At 46.7% G+C, this 26,105-nt stretch overlaps 1 long non-coding RNA gene across 6 annotated transcripts; it reads right to left on the bottom strand.

Annotated features, from left to right (window-relative positions):
- Positions 1-10,614: 10,614 nt before the first annotated feature.
- On the bottom strand, positions 10,615-23,560 carry LOC116660371. Of its 6 annotated transcripts, XR_004315846.1 has the most exons (6): positions 23,264-23,507; positions 15,293-15,372; positions 14,748-14,899; positions 14,497-14,578; positions 13,013-13,083; positions 10,615-12,895 (listed from the first exon to the last, which is right to left on the bottom strand). It is a non-coding gene; the product is annotated as an uncharacterized LOC116660371 (long non-coding RNA). The 6 variants fall into 6 exon arrangements; XR_004315845.1 differs by having other exon boundaries at positions 13,013-14,899; positions 23,264-23,385; positions 23,488-23,560; XR_004315843.1 differs by having other exon boundaries at positions 13,013-14,578.
- Positions 23,561-26,105: the final 2,545 nt, after the last annotated feature.

The following is a 26,105-nucleotide window of genomic DNA, read 5'->3' as shown; positions in this document are numbered from 1 at the left end:
TTCTGCACAGACTGCATCCTTTAAAAGGACACATCTTCACACACGTAGATTCAAGCACGTCTGCAGGCTCTCATTCCATCCATCCTCCACTCATATATTCATTGCACAAACATTTGCCAAGTGCTTATTCTGTGCCAGGTATTATGCTAATCAAGGAATTGGCCAGGGCTGCAATTCTCACGTTAGCTCCGGATTCTTACTCAGGCTTACTGGTCTGGGCAGAATTTATTTCCTTGCAGTTACAGGATTGAGGTCTACGTGTTCTTTTGCTAGCTGTCGGCCAAGGACAACCCTCGGCTCCTAGAGGCTGCCCATAGGAAGTTCACAACGCGGATGTTTGCTTTCTCCTGGGCCAGCCAGAGCATAGCTCCATGACATTCCCTTCTGCTACCTGCTGGACGAAAAAGTCTTTGCTTTTAAAAACTTCATGTGATTAATTCAGGCCCATGCAGAAAAAAAATCTTATTTTAAGATCAACTGATTTGGGATGTTAATAACATCTGGAAAAATCTGTTCATAGCAACACCAAGGTTACTGTTTGATTGAATAACCAGGAGAAAGTGTGCATGCACAGGAGGCTAGAGATCTGGGGAGCCGTCTTAGAATTCTGCCTCCCACAGTCAGATTTAGCCAATGCAGAAGATGAGGAAGATCAATCCAGGAAGAGGAAATTTGATGAGCAAAGGATTCCGAGAGACTATTGGAAAATGAAGATAGGAAAGTCAGTGTTGTGTTTCCAGCAACACAGCAGACTAGGTTCTGGAGAAACCTGCCAAGTCAAAAATCCCTAAGACGCTGGGGAAACTATTAAAAGCATGTTTTTAGATAAACAACAAGTTTCTACTGTCTGGCAAAGGGGACTCTATTCACTACCTTGTAATAGCCTATAATGAAAAACAGTATGAAAAACGATAGTTACATATGTACAACTGAATCACTATGCTGTACACCAGAAATTAATACAACACTGTAAATCAACTATACTTCCCTTTTTTTTTTAAAGGCTGTGTTTGCAGGAAGGCTGAACTGCCTCTCTGAGATGGAAACAATGAAAAAGGCTGAATACAGAGAGATGAGCAGGAGCAGAATTTGTCTTGGAGCCATCTGTTCATTCTGGCCAACTGGACTGCAGGTGAGAGACAAAACCTAGGCGCAAGCAGAATGTGAGCTTAGACTGGAGAGCCTTGTGGGTACCCAGAACCCTCGAAGGGTGGATATTTCAATGGGTGTAGTTGGATCTTGCTCCCCAAGGGGAAGGGTGGGATCCCCACCATAGATAATTACTTGCCTTGAGATACCTAATTTTAGTTCAGATTGGATTCAAAATAAAGAGACAGTCTTCCCCTGAGAATTCCCAACCAAAAGTCTGTACTCATGTAGGTTTGGCACTGGACTTCGTGTCACTTTTGGAACCTAAAACCTTTTAAAGTGGTCCTAGGTTGGTAGTTCTCCCAGACGCCTGTAAGAAGTAAATCACCTCTAGAGATGTGCATTTTGGACCCAAGCTTAAGACAGTTTCCACAACATTCCTCCAACCATCAGGGACACATCATCTCAGTGGCGCAATTCATCCTTTGTGGCCGTTTGACTAGGGTCAACAAGGACAAATCACAGCTTTTCCATTTTCTATACACTTGAAATTTAAAAATTTTACTGAAATATCAGAGACCGACCAAGAAGTTCAAAAATCACAACCTTACAGTTCAATGAATTTATGTCTCAGTGAAAGTACCACATCACAAAACAGAATGTTGCCTATATTCCGAAAGCCTGGGCACGTCTCCTTCCGGTCGCCATCTCCACCCTCCTCCCTGCGATGGCAGCGCCTCTTCTGATTTCTACCACGTAGATTTGTTTAGTCTGTTTTGAACGTTACACAGAAGAAATCCCACCGTGTGGTCTCGGTGTGTCTGGTTCCTTTCACTCAGTGTTGGGTTAGTGTGTTTCATCTACGTTGCCGCATGCAGCTTAAATTTGTTCATTTTCATTGCTGCCTGGTATGTGGATATATCACAATTATTTTATCTTCTTGATCGACATTTGGGTTGGAGTGACTAGGAGTCCCGTGGTCAGATCACCTATCACTCGTGATCATAACATTTTACCGAACCTAGGTGAACTGAGATAGCTCTTGCACTCATCCTAGCTACATGTCGACACTTAGAAACTCAAGGAGAGTCAGAGATGGAAGAAATCTTACACATCATCCATCCCAGAATTTCCCAAACTTCAGTGGTACAAATGCCACCTGTGGGACTTTTGCCGTATTCTCGTACCACCATATTATCACTCAGTATTTTTCTTTCAATTGTCTAACTTGGTGTCATTTAAAGATCTTGTTCAGCCTTCTCCTGAGCAATGACAGCTGTGAGCTGAGAGCTTTGACGTGCTGGCCTTCTTCTTTCCATGACACGTTAAAACAAACACAGAAGACTTGCAAAAGTGAACCACTCTATATAAAAATAGCTAAGCAAGTTTCTTCTGTGTAGCACAGGGAACTATATTCAATAACTTGTAATAACCTTTAATGAAAAAGAATATGAAAACGAATAAATGTATATATTTATGCATGACTGGGACATTGTGCTGTACACCAGAAATTGACACATGGTAATGGACTAAACTTCAATTATAAATACATAAATAAATAAGTAAATAAAATAAACACGTAACTATTCAAATAAATGTGTCATCCTGCTACCACATGTGAGATACTCTGTGCCTCCTCCGCCCTGCTCTGTCTGGGAAGCTGGCCTCTGCAGACAGCCTCAGCCAGCTCCCTTGCCCTCTGGCTTTTGTGTGTGTTCAGCTGAGAGGTGCTGGGCGGGTAGCTAGAAGTCAAGGCATCGATGCCCCTGGCCTCTGCCCTGCCCTACCGCAGGTGGCAGTGGCCACATTCTCTGTCGAAGGGCTGCAGGTCTGGTCAGGCAGACCCTCACTCACAGCTCATAGTTTCATCCTCTTAGCCCCTTGAGATGAGACAAACAACTTTTGTTTCTCTGAGTTGCTGCCTAGGCATTTTACAGTATGATACCTTGCTCTCACCCAACATCCTGGCACTTAGGTGTGGACTTGAGTTTAGGATGCCCGCCCTGAGTTCTTGTTTTACGGGGCAGCTTTAAAATAACCAATTAGAGCTAAGTCCTGGAAAATGTAATGACCTCCACCCCAACCATCTTGTAAGTCATAGGGGCTTGCTGTCCTGCTCTGTCTCTCCTGCTTGTTCATGACCTGGGATGGAGGACTGCCCTCCACCCCCCTGCCCTGGCTCATTGCTCCCTACCCCTCCCTTTCCCCAGCTTCTAGAATCTTCTAAGTAATGAATCTTGTGACTGTACTTCCTTTGTGTGGGTGTATTGAAATTATGCCTTCAATCAACATGACCCCATAAGTTTCACTTCATCTAAGTGGGAGCTTGTGCCAGGCCCCCGTGTGAGTGGCTTGTGCCTCATCCAGCAGGTCACAATCTGCATATTCTTAAATTTAGTGCACCAGCTCCAGCTTCTCAGCACATCCCTTCGGGTCAAGGGGTGATAATGGCTTCCAGATTTCACAAGTCCCTGGCATTTTACCATTTCCTGTTGCTCCTTTTATTGTGCCCTTCCCTTTGAAAACAGTCCCATCAGCTTCCCCCTTTCACGGGGCTGTCTGCTTCCTGCTAGAAGGAATGTGATGGCAAACATCCCCAACGCCAGGCATCTATTCCTTACACCTGTCCAGGTGCCAGCTGATACCCGGGAAGGACCCCGCTTCTCCAAGGTCCCCCAGTGGTGCGTGCCAGAGCTAGGAATGGTCTCCTGATTCAACGCATCCCTCATTGTAGCTGTTACTCCTTGAGGGAGAAACGGGTCAGTTCTGAGAGCAGCGCCCAAGTGTTCAATATTGCAAGTCCCCTGACCTAGTCTGTTTTTGGCTGGGCCCCAGCCCTAACTGGGTGACTCACTTCTTCCCACCACTAACCCAGCACATCTGCCATGCGTCTGCCTTCTGAGAGCACTTGCCTTTTCTGAGATATACTTGTACTCGGCTTCTCTCCTTTGATCATGAATCTTTCCCAGGAAAGGCTCAAGGGCCTGACCCAAGCATCTCTTCCCCTGTAAGCCCGCTGCCTCACTTTTCTCCTCTACCCGGAAATAATCATTGCCTCCCCTGGTCCTCCATAACTCTCACTTGGCCCTGGCCCGAATGGCGACTAGCTGTGCACGTGTTTTCTTGACAACACTGTGACTACTTCTGTGAATGACTGCGCTGGAGTCCTCTTTCAGACTGAGATGAGCCCCTCATCGTGCTGTGTTGACTTCAGCTGCGTTCCCTGGGCCCATCAAGAATGTTAAAGCGTGAAAGATGCTCTAACAGGTCACGCATGAATTCCTCTCCTGGTCCTTTTTAATGATTATTTATTTTGAAATGATGCTTTGATGAAACGGTCTGAGTCAAGGGAAAGGGGGCCCTCCTCCCAGTCTCTTTTTCTTCCTCTGCAAGGCCTGCGGGGTAAGGGCACGGAAGCAGCCATCCCCTTCCATGATGGATCTGAGGTCCTCTAGCAGAAGGTCCTTAGATGGAACAGCTTGGCCCTGGGAACCCCAGTGGTCATGGGCAAACAGTTGAGTGAGTGTGCACCTTGGGGGCGGGGTGTGGAGGAGGGACAGGGAGGAGCCTCAGATCTCTCCTTGAATTCCCAGAGTGGCTCAGTTCCAGAGAACACTTCAGCTCCCTCCTTCCTTCCTTCCTTCGGACTTGACAATAAAGGAGGCCTGGATGAGCTCCAACCTGAAATTGGGTCAAAGCCCCACAAGTTACCAACTGTTCTTTCTGGGCTTTTCCTCTGGGCATGAGCCTCCCATGGGGCCTCAAAGGCAGATTGTCTGGGATCTAGGTGTTTGAATCCAGAGTCATGCCATGTCTTTGCCTCTTTCAGACGTAGCTCCTCTAAGCGTCTGCCCAGGGCCTGAGCTTGGGGAGCAAAGTCCTTTGTGGAGAGCGTCCTGCCCCAAAGCCCAGAGCAGGCTCCGTGTTTGCCACTGACCGTGGGCTGACTCACAGGTAGTCAGCTCCCAGCTCTGAGCACCTCCGGGACCTTGGACTGTGGGCTGGAGTGGTCACATGTCGAGGGGACAGATTTCCCCCAAAGGAGCCAAGCTCTTAGACGGCAATCTTACCTCTGGTAGGGATTTCTGCGGCTTGTGGGGTTGGAGGGGTCGGGTCTCCAGGACAAACTCCCCCAGCGGAGCAAAGACCTGGGATGGAGGTTTGGGTTTGGGGGCTGATGGGTGGCCTGGGATTCGCCACCCACCCTTCTCTGCTCTTTATTCTGTCTCACTCAGAGCTGAGGGAAGAGGACTTGGCAGGGGGTGACATTTAGGGGAGACTGACTATGGCTTTGACTCCAGCAGATGGGGGTGCTCCCATGGAGCACCCCAGCTCTTATGCCCTTGGGCCCTCCCACTACACAAAACCCAGCACCCCAGACTGTCACAGCTCCCACCACCTCCACACCTGGGAGAGGGCACCAAACTGGACATCAGGAGCCCTGGGTTCAAGTCCCATTTCTGCCAACACCAACTACTGTGTATTCTTTTTTTTTTTTTTTAACATTTTTTTATTGATTTATAATCATTTTACAATGTTGTGTCAAATTCCAGTGTAGAGCACAATTTTTCAATTATACATGAACATATATGTATTCATTGTCACATTTTTTTCTCTGTGAGCTACCATAAGATCTTGTATATATTTCCCTGTGCTATACAGTATAATCTTGTTTATCTATTCTACAATTTTGAAATCCCATCTATCTCTTCCCACCCCCTGCTCCCTTGGCAACTGCAAGTTTGTATTCTATGTCTGTGAGTCTATTTCTGTTTTGTATTTATGCTTTGTTTGTTTGTTTGTTTGTTTTTGTTTTTTTAGTTTGCTTGTTTTTAGATTCCACATATGAGCAATCTCATATGGTATTTTTCTTTCTCTTTCTGGCTTACTTCACTTAGAATGACATTCTCCAGGAGCATCCATGTTGCTGCAAATGGCGTTATGTTGTCAGTTTTTAAGGCTGAGTAGTATTCCATTGTATAAATATACCACATCTTCTTTATCCAGTCATCTGTTGATGGACATTTAGGCTGTTTCCATGTCTTGGCTATTGTAAATAATGCTGCTATGAACATTGGGATGCAGGTGTCATCCTGAAGTAGGGTTCCTTCTGGATATATGCCCAGGAGTGGGATTCCTGGGTCATATGGTAAGTCTATTCCTAGTCTTTTGAGGAATCTCCATACTGTTTTCCACAGTGGCTGCACCAAACTGCATTCCCACCAGCAGTGTAGGAGGGTTCCCTTTTCTCCACAGCCTCTCCAGCATTTGTCATTTGTGGATTTTTGAATGACGGCCATTCTGACTGGTGTGAGGTGATACCTCGTTGTAGTTTTGATTTGCATTTCTCTGATAATTAGTGATATTGAGCATTTTTTCATGTGTCTATTGATCATTTAACTACTGTGTATTGTTGAGCAAGTCACTTAGCTTCTCTGGGCCTTGACTCCCTCAGCTCTTGGAGGAAGCTAATAATCCTGGAAGGCCCTCGGTGTTCTTTTGAGGATCAGGATAATGAGTGTGAACTTCTTCAATTTACTCTAAAATGTGATAGTGTATTACCATTTACCCTGGAACCCCTTCTTTCCTTTGGGCCCTGCTAAATGAACCAAGGTATGAATGGTTGGTGGTAGACTTTTTGTTTCCCTTTCTGGACAACCCTTCGCACTTGTAAGCAAGACCTTCCATGCCTTTATCAGAGAAAAAAGTAAGGGATCAATTCCGAGTCTGCAGGCAGGTGGGGAAGAGAGATTTCTGAGTCAAAGTTCCTGCTCCCTTCCTGGCTGCTTGGCTGGCACTGCCATCTGTTCTCATGGAAGGATGGCTCCTGTTATCCGCGTCAGGGAAGTCCTTGTGCAGAAGGCTGTGAGGGAAAGACTTTTCAAGGCCAAAACACTCGCTGGGAAGCCCAACTCCCCAGACTTCCTCCACTTGTCAGCCTCTTGGCTCACTAGCAAGCTGATGCTTCCATGAGGCCGTTTTCAGCTAGAAAGCTGAAAACACCACAGCAGTGGGATAGGGAAAGAATTCTTTATTTGCATTCTTGTGTTTAGGCTGGTGATGGGGAAGAAACTGGCCAAAAAGGTCACTAATGTTTGATGTCCCCTGTCGAGTTCAAGGTATTTGCTTTCATTCAGATAGGCTGGCAGCTGCTCAATTTCTCTCTTGCTCAATCCTTCCTCCTGCATTCCATCGGAGTTCTTGGTTCCCATCCAAAGGGCTCAATTCCTTTGTGAGCAATTTCTGTTTTCTAGTCTCTGATCTCCTCCTCTTCCTGTCAATATGGACCCTGGTTCATCTGACGGTTTCCCAGTAGCCCCGCATCGCCTTTCTCAGCGTCTGGCTCGTAAATTAATTCGGCCTTCAAGTGTAACTCAATTCCCTACGTCACTCTCCTATCTCCAAACTCTCATCAGGCTCCTCATTATCTCCTGAATTAACGTCCATCTCTGAGCTCAGCCCTAGAGGCTTTCATCCATCTGGTCCTCAGGGTGACAGCCAGCACAGACCCAAAGCCAGACCCAGGGTTTCCACTGGCGGATGCAGCCCCAGGTCAGGGTGTGCGGCTCAGAGAGGGGCATTTGACCTGCAGGTTGCCCGTCTGTGCCTGCTCACCCAGTGCCTTTGTCAGAAACCTGTTGGTCTCTGACACCCTTTCAAACTTCATCTCCTACCTCCCCTTCCCCCTGCCCTGCTCCGTTCCACCCGAAAGTCTTTAACTGCCTTCTTAAAGCCTCCCAAGGCCCAACTCAGGTGGCACTTCCTCATCATTCAAGCATGTGTGCGTGGAGCCTGATCATACTGCAGGGGACCTCGGTGGGCCGTTTACTGCTCAGACTCCTCAGAGAGAAATCTTCAGGGCTCCTTCCTGCAAGGTACGGCCAGGCTACCGGCATGTTCTGGACTGCAAGTGGCAAGAAGGACTGGGAATCTCTGAGTTTAGAAACTAATGGCAAGAGTCCTTGCTCCTTCTGTTCTGCACCTCTCACTGCACTGTCCCTTGGTCCTCAGTCCAGAAGCCCACTCTGTTATCCTCTCCAGAGTGTGTGTGGCGAGAGATGGGTAGGCTCCCAGTGGAATGGAGTCGGAGAGTAACAGCAGACACTCATTGATTGCTTACCAAGTGCAACATTGCTTATTGTAAGTCCAAGGTAATTTACAAACACTAGGTTTATTTGCATATATAAACATATATTTACATACACCGACTGCTGCTTAAACAGTGATCCTCCTAGTCTCCTCCACCTAACCATGCATCACCTGCCTGCCAGGTCCGGGAGTTCCTGGGGCTCCCACTGCCTCCTTTGGAAGAGTCTATGATATGAAACATTTGCCCTATCTTTTTCCAACTTGGGGTTGGGCTCAAAAGACTGCTTGACCAGTTATTCCTCCTTGGTTGCTTTCCTCTTCCAAAATGTTATTGTTCTTGTCTCCTCCTAAAATTCTTTCTTACAAAGCATCACTGTAAGTGTGCTAGCGGGCTAAGAGATGTTAATCTATACGGAGAGAGTGCTATCCAAGCACCGGATCTGCTACAGCCAGCTCCCCACGCCTGCCTCCTGCACGAGGCCACACCATGAATCAGGTCCAGATGCAAGAATGGGCTTGTGTGCGTTCAGGGCACCTACCTGGGCTTGCTCTTGAAGCAGCAAATAATCAGTGTGAAAGGTGGTGACGAATGGATAGATGCAACTCCCCCTTGTATCTCATGTAGGCAGGCACAGACCTCAGTGGTCTTGGCAGCCCTGTTGGAGGAGCCGAGAGCTGCAGGCTCTCAGCCTTTTAGACCCGCAACCTCATCAGCCAAACCACTTCTGCTCTCATATCTGATAGTTCTGCCATTCAGGAAGCAACACTACTCAGCTCCATGTGTGCATTCTGAGCCCTGAACCTGTGGCTGAGCCAGCCCTGGGCCATCTTTCCTCCTCTGCACCTGGGTGACAGGGCTTCAGATTTTCCACTTATGTCCATTACTGGGCTTTTCCATGAGTAGGTGTGCCACACCTCAAGGTTCTGAAGAAGGGTAAATGCAGAGACGGTCTTTTCCACCCCAAACCCAAAGATACCTGCAGGTAGGTAGACAAGGTTGGGCCCCAGAGAGACCTCCTCACCTTGGAAAGGCTTAGGACCTAGGCAGGACTACCCCTAGTCTTTGAGCAAATCTGGGAAAGGTAGCTCTTGGATTTTGCATAATAAATACACAAAGCTCTGATGTCTGCAAGGACAATGTTCCTTCTGTGATGTGGTGCCCTTGTGCAGTGCACCACCTGAGCAGATGTACATGGTGGCCTTGGATCCAAAGTCACAGCTGTTCAAGGGTCTCTTTTGGCCTTTCTCCTGAGCTCACAACAAAATCTTCTCTTTCTTTATCTTTCCATTCTGTTGGTTAGGAGAAGCCTGACTGAGAAAAAGTAGAAACAGGTAGAGACACGCAGGAATGAGAGCATTTTCTCTTAATACACATTTATTATTATTTTTTAAATTAATAGACTTTTTTTTTTAGCAGCTTTAGGTTTACAGAAAAATTGAGTGGAAAATACAGCAGTCCTATATACACCCTGACCCCCAGCAAGTTTCCCTCATTATCAACATCTGGCAATAGTGTGGTACATTAGTTACAATTGATGAATCAATATTATTACATTGTTATTCATTAAAGTCCATGGTTTATATTAGGACTCACTCTTTGTGTTGTACATTCTATGGGTTTTGACAAGTGTGTAATGATATAAATTCACTGTAATAGTGTCCTACAGAATGGTTTCACCGCCCTAAAAATCCCCTGTGCTCCAGCTGTCATCCCTTCCTGCCTCTCGTGTCCTGAACCTCTGGCTATGTTTAGTTTTAAATCCTGAACGCTCCACTGCCTATGAACACAAAAGCTGAGGTACCCATCTCAGTGCTCCTCCTCACTGGGGAGCAGTCGGGGTGGGGAGGGCGTTGAAGGGGCCGGGAGCCCCCTGGGAGGCCAGCATTCCTTGGTGCTTTGCTGTTTTCCTCTGCTCACCCAGTACCCCTCCAGGACGGAGGTTATCTCCACAAATCCATAAAGGCCACCCCTGTCTCCCTGTCTTCTCTTCCTCCTCCTTGAGCAGCTTCACCTCAGATCCAGAAGTGAGAGGAAGTTGGCCCTCAGCTAAGATAAACATCCAGTGAAAACATAAGTCCTTTTATTTTGCAGTAACGTATTAAAACAAGTTGATACATCTACATTGTACTCTTTTCTCAGAACCTTGGTAGAAAGCACCTGTTTCACTTTACTGACAAAAGTTTTCATGCTAAAAATAGTGTTGGCGGGGAGGGTATAGCTCAAGCGGTGGAGCACATGCTTAGCATGCACGAGGTCCTGGGTTCAATCCCCAGCACCTCCTCTAAAAATAAATAAATAAATAAATCCAATTACCCACCTCCCCAAAACAAACAAACAAACAAAACAGAGTCACAGATGACTACTGAAAGTAAGATATTTTAAAAAAAATTAAAGAACATGAAAATGAATATATGTATGTATATGCATGACTGGGACATTGTGCTGTACACCAGAGATTGACACATTGTAACTGCACTTCAATTAAAAATTTTTTAAATAAATAATAATTTTGAAAAACAGTGTTGAGTCCTTTTGTGCCTTGTATAATTCTGAGGGTTTCTGATAATAGAGTCAAGTCATGTTCCATCCAAGAAAACAACTCTGCCCGTCCTGCTTGGGCATCCGGGAGACAACCTCACGGCAGGGTGACTGTCAGAGTGTGTGAGAACTTGTGGGGCCCTGGGGCGCATTACTCAGGATGGACCGAGTTATGCTGCAGTAACAGTCAGCTTTCCCTCTTTCTTGCTCGCACTCCCCGCTCCTCCTGCACTGGTGGTACTGCAGGAGGAGTGTTCTGCCAACCACACTTCATCAGAGGGACACTGGCCAGGGAGCTGGATGGGGTCCTGGAGGCCCGGGCTGTGCCAGGATCAGCCCTCTCCTTAGACCGTGAGGGGGTGTGGAGGAGCCCAGGCAGTGGTGGCTTCGCGGCTGTGTGACTGGTACAGATGCTCGTGTGCTCAGAAGGGTCCTGTCCTTGATTTAATGCTCTGTCGTCACCGTCTTGAAATTCTTCATAATTTTTGAACAAGGAACCCTGCATTGTTATTTTGCACAAGGCTCTGAAAATTATTGTCTGTAGCTATTCTGGTCCCAGGGGAGGGGCCAGGAAAGCCAGAATGGAAGAAGGACATTCCAGAAATAGGGAGCAGCAATTTATTACCAACCAGTATGAAGCGTTTCAATTAACTTAACCTCTAATGTAGCAACTGGTCGGTATCAGCTCAGATGTCGGTTGATGTGATATTCCCTAAAAAGGGCCACATTCGCTAAGACAATCATTTGGAGTAGAAGTGATTCCTTAGCTTAGAAACCAGATTTCAGAGGGCAGGTGAGGCACTCCCATCGCTCTCTGAGTCTCCTTTTCATAAGTCTAGATTTTGAGCAAGAGAAATAAAAAGACCTGACTTCCTGAGTGGTGGGGGTTAAACATGGTTCCCGCTACATAGCACTAGGGCAGGAACAAAAGTGGAATGGGTCTTACATGTTCTAAAAACCAAGACTTATTTGCAAACAGCATTATCATTTGTATTACTCTGTGGTTATTCCCTTTTTAAAAATGTACCCTTTGGCACAGGGGTAGCAAGTACCCAGCACGCATGCTCTCACGCGCCCCTTCTAATCCACTTCTAAGCCAAGGCTGTCATGGCTGGTTAATCATCTCGCTCCTTCCAGTGGATCGTCCGTGTGACCTCAGGATGCCCCACACAGCCCTCTGGGCAGTCACTAAAATCACTGTAGGTTGGAACCCAAGGAAAATCTTAGCCATCCCAGTGCTCACTGCAGTCAGGACCAGCTTAAATGTTTCAGCCCGTGACAGCCACGCTACAGGATATTGCATCATACCCTATATTCCTGGGATGGAGCTTCTAAACCCTTGGGATTTCCTGAATGGTAGGAGCGTTTTTGTCATTCACAATGGGCCCCCGGCATCACACCTGAGTTTATGCTAATAAGGTGACTCCCTGTGGGCCCCAGAGAGTTTCAGGATAGGGGCTGGCCGTGCCAGACAGACCAACCATCTGACTACAGTCTGGGGGAGTTGGTGGGGAGGGCCGTGGATTCAGTTCAGTCACATGGCTAGCGATTCAAGTAATCAAGCTGGTGTAATGAAACCCCAAGAAAAACTCCAGACCCTGAGGCTTGGGTGAATTTCCTGGCTGGTGAACACATAAATGTGCTGGGAGATTCCATGTGCGGAGGACATGGAAGCTCCCAGAATTTTCCCTATGGTCCTCTTTGCTTGGCTGGTCCTGATTGGTATCCATTATAATAAAACTAAAACTGTTAAGTATAGTGCTTTGCTGAGCTCTGTTACTCATTCCAGTGAATCACCAATATGGCAGGGTAGCAGGAAACTCCCCAATTTATAGCCAGTTGGTCAGAAGTCTAGGTGGCTTGGGGACATTTGGACTCGTGGCCATCATGTGGTACGAAGGCAGTCTTGTTGCAGACTCTGACCTTAACCTGTGGCGTCTGCATGAACCTTAGGCAGCTAGGATCAGGAACGCACTGTGGGACTGCAGAACTGAAAGGCCAAGAGGAAGCCGTACCCCCTTGAGGTTGCCATGGTAGCAAGTGCTGGAGATGGGGAAGTCTCCAAGGGCAAAGGGGACCTTCGCAGACCTCACCCGTCCTTGTAACTGGGACACTTCCCTTCTGCCTGCACCAGAGGAGCTGGGCTTCAGTCAGGAAGGACGCCAGTTTCCCCAGGCCCTGTAGGGATGAATAACGTCATATTCATGACCTCGTCTCTCCAGTTCTTCCCTGCCTCCACCTCTGCAAAGTGCCTGTGCCCCGTGAGAATTTCTGAGAGTGCTGGGGGTGGCTCACGTGTGCTCATGAACACGTGGAGTCCGCCGTTTCCGAGGTCTGCTGGACACTGCTGCTTCCGCCGAACAGCACTGTGATATGGGGAGGGTATAGCTCAGTGGTAGAGCACATGCTTAGCATGCACGAGGTCCTGGGTTCAATCCCCAGTACCTCCATTCAAAAACAAACACACGAACAAACTTAATTACCTCCCACCCAAAATTAAACAAAACAAAAGGTGTGGCAGACATCTTCTGTCTGCCCCTCCAGATTCCCTCTCCACCCCCAGCCATGCCCTGTGTCCTGCAATGCTGTGAATTGCCTCACCCGGGCTACTTTGCCCTTGGCTCCTGGGTCAGGTTCAGCTGTTGGTAGGAGCTGAGGGTGGAGTGTTTACTGCCTGCTCCCTCTTGCAGTGAGTTGGCTGATCCTGCTAACAGAGGCTGCAGCTCTTATCATGTGGCCCATATCCAAACCACTTCCTTGATTGTGCCCTCAGATCTAGGAAGAGGTGAAGTCTCCCTGCCGTTAGCCCCTCGATGCTCCCCTTTGTAGGTTGCCCTTCACACCCCCCACATCTTTGTAAATGACCCTTCTTCAAACTCAGTTTGCGATGCCACTTGCGTCCTGTTGGGACCCTGACCACACAGACACCACTGCAGTTTCCACTGGATACACATCCTCGCGCCACCACACCCAGGGCGTAGGCAGCGCCAGTGTTTATACCGGGTCCCATCAATGCAGTGCCGACATGGTGACTGTGGCGGGGGGAGGGAACATCTCTCCCAGCTCCATTTCGCTCTGTTAGTGGGGTCTCAGCGCTGCACTGCCTGTGCTCCAGCGTCTTCGAGAATTTTGAGTTGAAATAGCTCTTTTGGGTTGACCTGCGTGAGGCTGGAGGAGGAGTCCTGGGAGGGCTGGCTCTGCCACTAAATGACCAGGTGCCTTGAACCAGGCATTCTCTTTGCAGGCCTAGTTTCCTCACCTGGAGCCCAGGGGCTGGACTCAGCGATTCGCAGACTGCTCTAGGGCCCCCAGCCTCTGTTTAGTAAGAGCTGCTCTGGTTTGATCTATTTTTAGAATTTGGGCTTTCGTGAAGATTCCTTTAAAGCCTGGATTCCATGGCTTTAAAAATGCTTGAAAACAACTGGACTAGGTCATTCTATGGTCCCTTCCAGTTCTAACATCTTTGAGCGTAAAACCAATCTTTCCTTCCTCACCACTGGGCCAGGGTGGGAGGTGGGGTCTGGTTCCAAGAATAAATGGAAACCTGAAGATTAAAGGCTTGTCTCCTGCCAGGTTCTGTCATGGCAAATCCACCATGACCGGTGAACTGGTTTTGCTCCCAGCCCATCCATCTTCAGCACCTCCTCACTTGATTTCTCACTTACTTCTGCCACTATTCCTAGGCAACAGGAAAAGCTGATTTAAAACCAGTTACATAAAGTGCAAACCAGCCTAGCAAACAAAAATGTGGAAAAGATGGCAGCTTTCAATGGACTGACCTCAGAGCTTTGCAAAGGCTCACCCGCAGCAGGGGAAGCTGGCAGTGATTTGTCCTCGGTGGTTTGTCCCAGACATCTGGTGCTGGAGAGAATTATACAGCAGCAATTAAAAGTTTATATGGCCTCTGAGCCTGCTTCCTGATTGTGGGGAGCCTGCCCTTGAGTGAGGACGAGAAGGTGAATGTCCTCCCGTGACTTCCAGCTGCCGGAGCACAGACGTATGAACTAAGTACAGCCAATCAGCTCCTCACCTGGGAATTTCAATCCAGACTGAACAATGTTATTAGAATTCCTCCTGATGGGGTTGATGGCTAAGGCATCCAGGGTCTTGTGGCATTGGTGGTACCCAGGGCAGCAGTGGCCTCATTGCAAGCAGAGGGTCCAGGATCCAGCTACCTACAACCTTTTTTGAAAGAAGGCAACATATTACAGGTGATGTTATGTGATGTTAGTTTTGCAGGAGAGTTTCTATCTCGCCAATCTGGTGTCCGGAAACCTAACTTCCGGTCTTGTCTGTGACATTTATGAAGTGGACAAATTGGGAGGGTCACTTAACTTCTCCAAGCCTTAGTTTCATGTACTGAGTCATGCGAGGAAATGACAGTATGTGCCTCACAGGGGCAGAGTGAACAAGCGAGTGATTTTCATAACAGGTTATGGAGTTATAATTCAAGTAGCATAAAATTCACCCTTTGAAAATGTACGCTTTCATTGTCTTTTGTATATTCACAGAATTGAGCAACCATCACCACTATCTAATCTTAGAACATGTTTATCACCCCTAAGGAACCCATACCTTGTTATCAGTCACTCCCTACGCTTTCTCCCAAGTTGGTTGGAAGTAACAGTTGGTCCTTGCTGCACAATAGTCTGCTTCTAGGTAATATCACAAATATTTAAGATTTAGTAAAAACTGCATTAAGAACTGTGTCAGGAGTAAACTCAGCAGGGGAATTGAAAGCTAAAAAGGCTTAAAGAACACAGTTTATTCCTCTCTCATAGAACAGCCCAGGTAGCTCCAGGTAGCTCACTGTCCATCATCCCTGGAATACGGCCTTCTTCCTCAGGACACAAAATGTCAGCTAGAGCTCTAGCCATCACATCCTTATTCCAGATAGCAGGATGCAGAAAGTGATGACTCTTGCATGCTGTTGGCCTTTAACGAAAAGTCTCGGAAGTTATGACTCAACACTTCTACTAACATCTCATTGACCAGAACTCAGTTACCTGGCCACATTTAGCTGCAAGGGAGGCTAGGGTATTTAGCCTTATTCCAAGCAGCCAGTGAAAACTGGAATTTGCATTATTATGAAAGAAGAGGAGAACAGTATTAGTGTGTGTATCAGTCAGCCAATGCTATAATAATTCTGCATAACAAACCACACCAAAACTCAACGGCATACAACAATGAGCATTGGTTTTTCCTGCTCTCAGTTCTGTAGTTTGGCTGGGGAAGCTCTGTCTGAGGCTACAAGTCTCCTGGGCTAGGATTAAGGCTTCAAGTTGGCTCACATCTACTTTCCTCCATATTTTCCTTGGACCAGCCCTACTAGGGCATGCTCTTTGCATGGCAAATGGCAGGAGCCTAAGAAGTTGGGCAGAGACAGGTGGTACCTCTTGCGGCCTCTTGAGTCCCTCCTGCTCACACATCACTGATTAAAAAGCAAGTCACGTGGCCACACCAACATCAGAGGTGGAGGCATACTGCATTCATGCTAATGCGTGAGTCACCTGTCAAAGGGTGTGAGTGTAAAATTCTAATACAGGCAGGGTCTGAAAAATGGTAAACAGTGATTCAGCCTATGACAGAGGACCGTCAGCATTGCCAGGAAATGCAGTATCCGTGGTTTGGGTCCCCCGGGACCTCCCTGGCACCACGCGATGTTCCCATTTCTATGACTGCAGCCTTTTGCTCAAGCGTCTCACCTCTAATGGCCTTCCTTTTCAGGCAGGGGAACAAGGCTAGTCCAGCCTCTCACATAAGCTTTCTAGGCCACAATCCCTAGTTCCCGGCCTGCAGCCATTTCCTCTGAAGTCTTGCCAAGAGAAGCAGGGTCACCACAGGGTTCAGGACTCCTCCATGTGAGACCAGCCACCATTTTCCTTTGCTCCAGTTCCCAGGGGTCCAGCCAAGGTCAGATCCCTTTCTCCCGTTCAGTCCCCCAAACACAAAAGCTTTCTCATGCAGTATGGGTTGATGGTACAACTGGCAGAGAGTGAAGGCCCAGTTAGCCAGGCCCTCAAATCACAGAAAAGCCTGTTTATCTTTCCTAGGGTAAGACGGAATCTACAGAAATGAAAATTCAACATGCAGATTCGCTTTTCAAAGGGTGACCTTTCCAGAGTTTACATTCTCAATAAATCAACCTGCTAAATTGTCATTGGTTGCGCTTAAGGCAAAATCCCGAAAGATTTGGTCAACATTTTGGCATAAATGACCTTCTGTGTATTTCAGTATTGCCATTTGTAACGCGAATAAGCATTTTCTTGAGTGCAGCCCGAGGTTAGCACCAGTTAGAACACCTGCTTGGGAGCTGGCTGAACCAACCATTTTCAGTAAGAGCTGTGACCTCTCTGTTACCATCTCCTCCCCTTGGAGGTTATTTTGGTGTGGACTTTGCAAGCTGATCTCTGAACATCCTTTCAGGAAAGTAACATAAAAAACAAGCCACGCATTTCTTATAAAATTAAACATCCACTTATTTTTATGACCCAGAAATTCTACTCCTAAGTACTTTCACCCTAGACAAATCAAACTTATATCCAACCCCCACAAAGACATCTACATAAACATTTGTAGCAGCTTTATTCTTAGTAGCCAAGAGTTGATGAACCCAACCGTCCATCAACAGATGAAAGGATAAACAAACTGTGGAATATACATACAATGGAAAACTCTTTTGCAGTAACAAGGAAGGGATTACCAATACACAGCACATCAGATGAATCTCACAGACAGATATTATGCTGAGTGAAGGAAGACAGACACAAAAAACTATATACTGTATGATCCATTCATATGACCATCTCAGTTCATTTGGGCAGTTATAACTGGGAGACTTACAAACAACAGAAATTTATTTCTTTCAGTTCTGGAGGTTGGGAAGTCCAAGATCAAGACACCAGCAGATTCAGTGGCTGGTGAGGGCTTCCTTCCTGGTTTGTGGAGTGCCATCACCTCACTGTGTCTCACCTTGTGGACTGAGAGGGAGGGGGGAGGGAACTCTCTGGGATCCCTTTTAGAAGGGCACTAATCCCATTCACGAGGGCTCCAACCTCATGACCTGATCACTTCCCAAATGCCCATCTCCTAATACCATCACACTGGGGAAGGGTAGGAGGTTAAGGTTTCAACATACAAATTTTGGAGGGACACATTCACTCCATAACAGACACTCGAAACAAGACAAAACCAATCTACAGCGATAGAAGTCAGAAGAGCTGGGACTGATTGGGAAAGAGCAAGAAGGCACTTTCCAGGTGATAGAAAGAGAGAGAGATGTTTTATGTCTTGATTGTGTAGTGATTCCACCTTGTATATATTTGTCAAAACTCATCAAACTCTATAGGTTTGATGTGAGCATTTTACTGTATATAAATTATGCTTCAATAAAAGCATTTCTTAAAAATCAAGCTACTTCCTCAAATGGTCTAAGAGCAAACTTAGGAGATCTGCGTCCTGAATGTTCCTGGAGGACACCAATGATCTTCCAGCTAGAGAGGTGGGTTGGGAACACATGGTCGGCAGCCAACTGGCAACATTTCCATTTTGGATCATCAGTTAATCCTTTATGAAAGGATTTTCTGAAAATGGGGATGAGGCCCATCCAGTTAGGTTCTCAAAATAATTTTGCAAGAGGATCTCATGTTCTGCTCGGTAAACTCAAAATGGCATTACTGCTGACTGTTATGTCAAGGTTCCCTGATGCTCCCTTACTGAGGAGTGGGGCTTGTCCAAGACCACTCAGACCTGGGGTCTGAAGAAACAGCCCTGGGAGAACCATGAGCTTCTTTCTTTCTTCCTTCCTTCCTTCCTGCCTGCCTGCCTGCCTTCCTGCCTTTTCTTCCTTTCCTTCTTTCTTCCTTTCCTTCTTTCTTCCTTTCCTTCTTTCTTCCTTTCTTTCCTTCTTCCTTTCCTTCCTTCTTTCTTTCTTTCTTTCTTTCTTTCTTTCTTTCTTTCTTTCTTTCTTTCTTTCTTTCTTTCTTTCTTTCTTTCTTTCTTTCTTTCTTTCTTTCTTTCTTTCTCTTTCTCTCTTCCTTCCTTCCTTCCTCCCTCCCTCCCTCTCTTTCTTTCTTTCTTGTTTTGTGCCTAATCTGTGGATTTATTTCAGCCTTGCTCATGAACCATGAGTTTCTGAAGGTGCCACAGAGCTGGAGGCCCATCAGCTGGGGCGGTGCAAAGAGCTCTGGATTGGGGGTCAAGATGCCTGGAGTGAGACTTTTCTCTTCCAGTAACTTGCACTGACCAATAAATCCGTCTGGGACTCTGTCGACACTCGATCGAAGAGAAACAGTGCTGTGCCCTTGACTAAAGCATTTGTCAGCTCTCCTCCGATCTTTCCAAGGCCTCGGGCTCCTAGAACAGGATGTTCGTTATGACGCTCCCTTGACCAAAATCCTTTATAATCCGTATGCTAGTGTCACTGCCAGGAAAGGCGCAAATCTCCCCTGGGCTGAGCGCCTTGCTTTGCTTGATGGGGCCTGAGACTGACTCAGGCCAGGAGTTTTCTCCCATGTGCTCAATAGGGCAAATTCCTTTAGCACAGAGCTATACTGAGAAAACAACATTCTAAGAAAAACCAGTGTATAAGCTGCAAAGGAAGCTGGAAAGCCCTTGCTCTCTTTTTTTTTTTTTTTTGTCACATTGTCTTTGGACTGTGTTTCCCTTCCTGCCCTGCAGAGGTAGGGAGCCCTCCCAGTCAGGGGGACGGTCGCTGTTGGTTGCCAGGTGGTCGCAGCCAGTCTCCTGTTCACTCAGCCTCCTGGGGTGATGGCGTATAATGAGCTTCAAGGGCTTGGCTAAGGGAGAGCGCCCTTCATTCTTTTCTCTCCCTGCCACCGTCTTCTTGGTCTCCTCCAGAACGCTTGCCTGAGTACCCTCATAATACATGCACACACAAAAGCATGTACACACAACCACAGCTCCACATCACGTCTGTGACACACAGCATAGAGACACAAACACGCCACTCACCACACACACATACAGACCACCCTTAAATACACATCATACACACACAGTGCGTATCTAGACACCAAACACACACACACTCAACTATTGTCAACTATTGTTCTGGACAGGACCTGAGTCAGCACCGGTCCTCCCATAGCCTCCAGTGCTTCTCAAAGCCCAGGTCACGGGGAAACGTCACCAAGGGCTGACTGCCCGTCTCCCCATCTTGACCATGAATAATTTGCTGACACCCACGGATGACGCTGTTTTAGGCAACAGCAAGCAAGCTGTCTTTCCACTCGTTCAGCCCAGTGCCTCCAGTTCTGTGCCATCCTGCCTTTGACCGCGGTCTCTGGTCACTTCAGGGAAGTCACTGGTGGGATAAACAAGGCGCACAGCTAGAGCGCACCACGGTGGTATTACTGCTTGTTAAGCAGTGACGTAATTCTGTGCCAGTCGGTAAACTCCTGCTGTCCTAAGCCCTCGGCAGCTCTGGCCCCTCTCCTGGGCCTCCCCAGACTCAGCAACTAAAGCATTAACGCTTTGTGCATTAAGGGAGCCCCAGATCCTGGTCCCTCGGTTGTGATCAGCTAGAGTCCGTGATGTGTCTGTTACTCGTATTTTAACTGTCATTCCTGTCCTCAGGGAAAGGGCGAAAGGTAGCTTTGCCTGCTTTCAGGTCTTTTATGATTGCCAAACATACATGTTGTCTTCATTCAAACAAGCATGCTGTCTTCATAAGGAGTAAGCCCTTCTCTGTGAATGGGGCCATCCTGAGGGGCCAGCAGGATACGGCCCCGTGGGAGCCCCTTGGACAAATCCTCCTCGAGCGCACCTGTACCCTCTTTTTGTTTGTTTTTTGAAGCACTTTCTGGCACTGCAAGATGCTCCAGGCTCATCTTATAAATTCCCTGCCCCAGTCCTAGAACCAGTCTTTCCCCCAAGGAGCCTCAGTTCCTTTCACTAGAAAATGGGATTAGAAACCAAGATCAACACACTAGGTGTGCGCGTTCCAGCTGCAGTAATAAAGTCGGTGAAATAAACTCAGCAGCCACGTGGGCAGACGATGAGGCCCAGCGGCAGGAGAGTCCCTTTCAGAGGGTGGGCCCCGCCCGCCCTGACCCCTCTCAGGCTTCCTGCTGAGTGACCAGCGGGCTGGGGGAAGAGGAAGGGGCCCTCTCCTTGCCTCTAGACTCCAGGGCTAATCCAGGTGGTCCGGCTCAGGGCCTGGGAGCTCCTAGCTCCCACTGGATCTTGTGTCCCAGGTCAGAGCAAGGAATCTTGATAATATGCAACACAAACTTCTCCGACTGATAAAAGACAACCGGAAGTGTCAGTGTGTGACTTGCCCTGAGGCAGGATAAGGGACACTGACTGTCATTTACCCTCAGTCCCATGTACAGGACCAATGGCTCACTGTCAGGGTGAAGTCCAAATGGGAATGTCCAAAGAGCTGAAGCTTGTACCTCAAAGTGTTCAGGAAAATGATACAGGGCACTTCAAGGGAGAATGAGGAGCTGACCTCCTGAGCCGACCAGAATGGGAGAACGAGGAAAGATGGGAGCCATCACTGTTCCAGGACAAAGGGGAAGTGTGGATGGACTTGATGACTCAAGTCAACACTCAGCAGAATTTGTACCCTTTCTACTGTGGACAGTGACAAGAGTGGGGCGACCGCTCTTCTAACCCCATATAAATGACATAACTGAGACAGCCAGTAACTTTTCCTGATTAGTCATGCCTTTCTCAATGAACTCAGGACATTAGAGCAGACATAGCGAACGCAGCGTAAACCGATCTTCGTGAGTTGATAGCTGTAGTCTTCCCCTTGGGCCTGGACACGGACACTGCCTCAGAATCATTCTCAGCACTTAATCGAGATAAAACCCTTATTCCATTTCTGCTTTGCAGCTGCTTGCTCCATCCCTGCCTACGGCCCTGGTCCTTGACAATCGCGTGGGACTCCTCAAGTCAAATGGCGCCATGTTGGTGAGGGTACTTACTACCTATTTTTTCCCTCTTTCCAATCATTCAAGGGACCTGATGCTGCTGAGCAAGTTTTTAAGTCATTATTCAACCCCCTCTTCCCTGAAAGGGATGCCCTCACAGGCTGAGACAGGTGGAGTCTGTGACGGAGGTCAAGGGAGAGATCCTAGGAGAGTTTCTTACCCGCAGCCTGACTCAGCGCTGCAAAGAAAATGTCAGGCTTGTGTTCGCATCTCTAGCTTTTCTGAAACTCAGAGGAAAAGTCACTGTGGGACTATCAATCACACTATGATCTGTTGATCTGACTAAAATTTAACTTTGAAATGCCACATGTTTTTCATGCCTGGAAACTCAGCCAAAATTGATTCTGCTTTGAATTGCATAATTTACTTTAAAATTTCAGTTTACCTATCATTTGGTCCAAAAGCCATATGTTAACCCTTGACCCAGAGTACTGAAGTTCTAGAGAAAATGATGAAATGAATGGTACTATCTTTTTAAAAAATATTTTATTTATTGTACTATTTATTTTATTTTGCTGGTGTGTAGGGACAGGTAAGTAGGTTTTATTTATTTTTAGAGGAGATGTCAGGGATTGAACCCAGGACCTTGTGCATGCTAACCATGCACTCTACCATTTGAGCTATGCCTGCCCCCCTGAATGGTACTATCTTTATTAACACACTTAGCACCATGTCTGCAGCAGAAAAGGTGGTCAGCAGATGGTAGCAATGTCCATTCTCCTTCATTATTCTTTTTGACAAACATTTTCAAATTTTATATCTACGCCAAAGGAGTTAGAAGAAGTAGTTAGCAGTCACACTTGTACTTGAGATTCCTGTAGGAAGATTTTTAAAAGACATTGTAATTATTGTCCAAAGTTTCTTAATCTTGGAACTATTGACATTTGGGGCCCGATTGTCTTTATTGCGGGGTGGAGCAGGGGACAGGGAGCCGTCCTGGGTACCATAGGTTGTTTAGCAAAATCCCTAGCCTCTACCCACTAGATGATGGTAGCACCCCCTTCTCAGTTGTGACAACCAAAACTGTCTTCGGGAGGAGGGTATAGCTCAAGTGGTAGAGTGCACACTTCACATGCACAAGGTCCTGGGTTCAGTCCCCAGTGCCTCCATTAAAATAAATAAATAAAAATATCTTCAGATGCTGCCAAATGTCCCCTGTGGGGAAGGAAGGTGCAAAACTGACCCTGGTTAAGAGCAAACTGATCATTTTCAAATCCTCTGTATGAACGATAACAGAAGGAAACAAATTCTATGACTAACCACAACTGCCTTATAGGGAAGAAAATCTGTTATGCTTTTTTGTTCCGCTCCGGTCACCCGATAGGTTTGGACACGCACAGTTCAGCCTGGAGCTGAATCTGTCAACAGGCAGCCGTCCAGAAGTGGTCGTTCCCAGCAGAGGTGCCAGAGAAGCCCTGCCAAGGTAAAACACTCACAAACACTGGATACAATACTTTTTAAACCACCTTTTTAAAAGTAAGATTAAAGCAGTGGAAAAGTAAGGAAAACCCTCAGAGTTCCAAGATGAGAAAACCTAAACACAGAAGTAATCAAACGCTGAAGTCAGAATTCACCCAGAAGTTACCTGCCAGTCCCCGGGGGCTTCGAGCTTGTGTGCTGTGATGAGGCTTATGTCCTGGGAATAGGAGCAAACTCTGGGATCCACGTGGGCTGGGAGGTAGGATTAGAGACCTCCAGCCAGTGCCTCTGAAATGTAACATTTAACCCTCAAAGTTATGTCCAGACCTTGGGACTGAGTGAAATGGAAAAATATTTCTTCTAATAGTTCCTAATCATAAGCCTATTTACCCTTGTTCTGGGGGCTGGAATTCACACGCCTTATGCAACAGCAAACTTAAAACTCCAGCAGGCTGGCAGGAGACCCTAGCCCTCTGGCCTGGGCTGTCAGCCACGTAGGTACCTGGCCCTGCCCTCCAGCAGGCTGGCAGCAGCCTCCTACAACCCCTGGGCTGCACAGCCAATCAGATGAAAGGCCTACCACACTGCCCTTCCCTGCCCCCAAACAGACCTGCAGCTTCCGGGGGAGGGTGTTGCTCAGTATAGAGCGCATGCTTAGCAGGCACAAGGTCCTAGGTTCGATCCCCAGTACCTCCTCTAAAAATAAATAAACCGAATTACTTCCTCCCCTCAAAATAGAAAAAATAATTTAGAAAAAGGGATCATCAACTTAAAATAATCGTATATAACAACATCATTGTAATTACAAACCCAGAGCCTATAATAGACACACACACAGGAAAGAGAAAGGAATCCAAACATAATATTATATTATAGTCAGTCAGTAAATCACAGTGAAGGGAGAAAAAGAAAAGAAAGGAACAAAAAAGTAGTATTTAAAAAACCCAAAACAATGAACAAAATGGTGGTAAGTACACAGGTACAAAGGATTATTTTGAGTGTAAATGGACTAAATGCTCTAATCACAGAGACTGGTAGGACACAGTCTCTGTATTTGACACAGAAACAAGACCCATATACGTGCTGCTTCCAAGATTCTCACTTCAGCTCTAAAGACACACACAGACTGAAAGTAGGGGGACAGGAGAAGTTACTCCTGGGTGAACGATATTTATATCAGAAAAAAAATTAAGCTTAAAACAAAGACTGTAATGAAAGACAAAGAAAAACACTACATGTGCTAAAGGGATTAATCCAACCAGAAGATGTAACAATTGGAAACACACATGCACCGAAAATAGGAACACCTAAATACATAAAGTTTAACAAACATAAAGGGAGAAATTGAAAGTAACTATACTAGTAGGGAACGAAGCACCTCACTTAAATCAATGCACAGATCATCTAGACAGAAAATCAATAAGGAATAACCGGCCTTAAATGACAAATTAGCCCAGTAGAATTAATAGGTATATATACAAAGAACAGTCTACTAAAGCCAAAAGAAAACACATTCATTTCAAGTGTGTATGGAGTATTCTTCAGGATAGCTTACATGGTAGGCCATAAAGGAAGTCTCAAATTTTAAAAGATTTAAATTATTTTAAGCATATATCATTGAAGTATAACTGATTTACAATGTTGTGTTAGTTTCTAGTGTACAGCATAGTGATTCAGTTATGCAAGTATGTATTACTTTAAAAAAGGTTTAATTGAAGTAGTAAGTTTACAATGTCACATCAATTGCTGGTTTACACCATAATGTTTCAGCCATACGTGTACATACATATATTTCTTTTCATATTTTTTTTTCATTGTAAGTTACTACAGGATAGTGAATATATTTTCCTGTGCTCTACAGTAAGATCCTCATGTAAGGGAAACTGAGTCACATTCAGGGCATCCATCACCTCATGCCCACGACAAACCCAATCATCGCAAATACACAGCTGAGGGCCCAGCACCCAGGGGCAATGATCCTGAAAGCGAGGGGGATGCTTTGAGGGAAAGTCAGTGTTCAGAAAAAAAAGGAGTCCAAGTGTACAGCCTTTGATCATCTGGCTTGGTCAAATCTAAAGGAGATGCCCTGCATATTCTCCAGAGAGTTCTCTGTGAGGGTTGAGATCAGAGTTGCCAGTGGTGGTTCAAATCTACAAGCCTCACGAGGCTGCCGCACAGCGGCACTGTGCTGTAGATCGCAGCAGGTCCGTAGAGGGTTCCTCCCACTTCCCAGGGCTGCCCCCTGAGAGAGCATGGCCACCATTTTAAGAGTGAAGAAAGGGGTTTGGAGAGGCTGGGGGCTTGTCCAACACCACAGGAGTGGCCTCTGTGCTCCTGGTCCAGTGCTCTTTGCACACAGACTGGACCACGTCGGGGTCAGCAGGGGTGGGAACGTCTGGGGCTCTCTCCTCACTCACTCATTCCCAGTGGTGCCCCCTCTCCCTCCCTCCTGGACAGATCAGCACGTGCTTGCCATCCTGCTGGCACAAGACTCACTGGCCTTGAGCTCTCGGCAAGGAGACTCAAGGCAGCCCCTGTACGAGTTGTCCATCCTCCATCCTGGAAAGAGGCAGGGGAGGCGGAAGTGAGGCTGAGGTACTCCCGGCACAGGGCAAAGCGGAGGAACAGGGTGGTGGGGCCTGGGTGCCCTATCCCTGCCGCGGGGAGTTTATGGAACTCCTGTTCTGAAGTGTTTAATTAACCAGCAAACGTGTGCATGAAGAATAAAAAGTCAAAGTAAACAATTGTTCCATTTATACACAGTGAAGGACTTGCAGAAGGGTAAGTTCTGGTTTTTCAACATAATTTCAGGTCTAAAGTAGAATTGTAACCCTCATTACTGTCCCCAAGTTAAATTCCAGGGCTCCCTTTACCCTAGAATAAAGCTCTGGCTTTCAGACTTCCTGGAGCCACCATAATTAATGTCCTCTGTGTAAATTATTTTTTCTTTTGTTTAAATTTGAGGGCCCCTTCCAGCCTGCCTTTCTCCTTAGACTCAATTCACATTG

The sequence above is a fragment of the Camelus ferus genome, chromosome 28 (assembly GCF_009834535.1).
Source record: "Camelus ferus isolate YT-003-E chromosome 28, BCGSAC_Cfer_1.0, whole genome shotgun sequence".
NCBI classification, from domain to species: Eukaryota; Metazoa; Chordata; class Mammalia; order Artiodactyla; family Camelidae; genus Camelus; species Camelus ferus.
The sequence above is the reverse complement of the archived record's forward strand: the minus strand, read 5'-3'. Positions and strand labels throughout refer to the sequence as shown.